Source organism: Tachysurus fulvidraco, chromosome 23, assembly GCF_022655615.1.
Source record: "Tachysurus fulvidraco isolate hzauxx_2018 chromosome 23, HZAU_PFXX_2.0, whole genome shotgun sequence".
Taxonomy (NCBI): domain Eukaryota; kingdom Metazoa; phylum Chordata; class Actinopteri; order Siluriformes; family Bagridae; genus Tachysurus; species Tachysurus fulvidraco.
The window spans coordinates 178,801-181,300 of record NC_062540.1 but is presented as its reverse complement, the minus strand read 5'-3'; positions in this window follow the sequence as shown (position 1 = coordinate 181,300).

The window sequence follows — 2,500 nt, the reverse complement described above, 5'->3', positions numbered from 1 at the left end:
TGCTGTACTAAAGTGTGTGTGTGTGTGTGTGTGTGTGTGTACTGTACTGCACAGTGTGTGTGTGTACTGTACTGCAGTGTGTGTGCTGTACTGCACTGTGTGTGTGTGTGTGTGTGTGGGCTGTACTGCACAGTGTGTGTGTGTGTGTGTGTGTGTGTGTGTGCTTGTGTGCTGTACTGTCTGTGTGTGTGTGTGTGTGTGCTGTACTGCACTGTGTGTGTGTGTGTGTGTGTGTGTGTGTGTGTGGGCTGTACTGCACAGTGTGTGTGTGTGTGTGTGTGTGTGTGTGTGCTTGTGTGCTGTACTGTCTGTGTGTGTGTGTGTGTGTGTGTGTGTGCTGTACTGCACTGTGTGTGTGCGCTGTACTACAGTGTGTGTGTGTGTGTGTGTGTGTGTGTGTACTGTACTGCACAGTGTGTGTGTGTACTGTACTGCACAGTGTGTGTGTGTGTGTGCTGTACTGCACTGTGTGTGTGTGTGTGTGTGTGTGTGTGGGATGTACTGCACTGTGTGTGTGTGTGTGTGTGTGTGGGCTGTACTGCACAGTGTGTGTGTGTGTGTGCTTGTGTGCTGTACTGTCTGTGTGTGTGTGTGTGTGTGTGTGTGCTGTACTGCACTGTGTGTGCTGTACTGCACTGTGTGTGTGCGCTGTACTACAGTGTGTGTGTGTGTGTGTGTGTGTACTGTACTGCACAGTGTGTGTGTGTACTGTACTGCACAGTGTGTGTGTGTGTGTGTGTGTGCTGCACTGCACTGCGTGTGTGTGCTGTACTACAGTGTGTGTGTGTGTGTGCTGTACTACAGTGTGTGTGTGTACTGTACTGCACAGTGTGTGTGTGTGCTGTACTGCACTGTGTGTGTGTGTGTGTGCGTGCATGTGTGGGCTGTACTACAGTGTGTGTGTGTGTACTGTACTGTCTGTGTGTGTGTGTGTGTGTGTGTGTGTGCTGTACTGCACTGTGTGTGTGTGTGTGTGTGCTGTACTGCACTGTGTGTGTGTGTGTGTGTGTGTGCTGTACTGCACTGTGTGTGTGTGTGTGTGTGTTGTACTGCACTGTGTGTGTGTGTGTGTGTGTGCTGTACTGCACTGTGTGTGTGTGTGTGTGTGTGCTGTACTGCACTGTGTGTGTGTGTGTGCTGTACTGCACTGTGTGTGTGTGTGTGTGTGCTGTACTGCACCGTGTGTGTGTGTGTGCTGTACTGCACCGTGTGTGTGTGTGTGCTGTACTGCACCGTGTGTGTGTGTGTGCTGTACTGCACCGTGTGTGTGTGCTGTACTGCACTGTGTGTGTGTGTGTGTGTTGTACTGCACTGTGTGTGTGTTGTATTGCAGTGTGTGTGTGTGCTGTACTGCAGTGTGTGTGTGTGTGTGTGTGTTGTACTGCAGTGTGTGCGTGTGCTGTACTGCACTGTGTGTGTGTGTGTGTGTGTGTGTGTGCGTGCTGTACTGCACTGTGTGTGTGTGCTGTACTGCACTGTGTGTGTGTGTGTGCGTGCTGTACTGCACTGTGTGTGTGTGTGTGTGCGTGCTGTACTGCACTGTGTGTGTGTGTGTGTGTGTGCTGTACTGCACCGTGTGTGTGTGTGTGTGTGTGCTGTACTGCACCGTGTGTGTGTGTGTGTGTGCTGTACTGCACCGTGTGTGTGTGTGTGTGTGCTGTACTGCACCGTGTGTGTGTGTGTGTGTGCTGTACTGCACCGTGTGTGTGTGTGTGTGTGCTGTACTGCACCGTGTGTGTGTGTGTGTGCGCTGTACTGCACCGTGTGTGTGTGTGTGTGCTGTACTGCACCGTGTGTGTGTGTGTGTGCTGTACTGCACCGTGTGTGTGTGTGTGTGCTGTACTGCACCGTGTGTGTGTGTGTGTGCTGTACTGCACCGTGTGTGTGTGTGTGTGCTGTACTGCACCGTGTGTGTGTGTGTGCTGTACTGCACCGTGTGTGTGTGCTGTACTGCACTGTGTGTGTGTGTGTGTGTGTTGTACTGCACTGTGTGTGTGTTGTATTGCAGTGTGTGTGTGTGCTGTACTGCAGCGTGTGTGTGTGTGTGTGTGTGTGTGTTGTACTGCACTGTGTGTGCGTGTGCTGTACTGCACTGTGTGTGTGTGTGTGTGTGTGTGTGTGTGTGTGTGTGTGTGTGTGTGTGTGTGTGTGTGTGCGTGCTGTACTGCACTGTGTGTGTGTTTAAGGAGAGAGGACAACACATTACACACACACACACACAGAAAGCAAAGGAGTGGGTCTGCACCAACACACACTGCCTTCTAAACAGAGTGAAACACACACACAGTTTCCACAGCTGCCTTAACACACAGGGATTTATGGAGGATAAAAACAGAGCTATTTGTCTGTTGTGTGTGTAGTGTGTGTAGTGTGTGTGTAGTGTGGTGTGTGTGTGTGTGTGTGTAGTGTGGTGGGTGTGTGTGTGTGTGTGTGTAGTGTGGTGGGTGTGTGTAGTGTGTGTGTAGTGTGGTGGGTGTGTGTGTGTGTGTGTGGTGTGGTG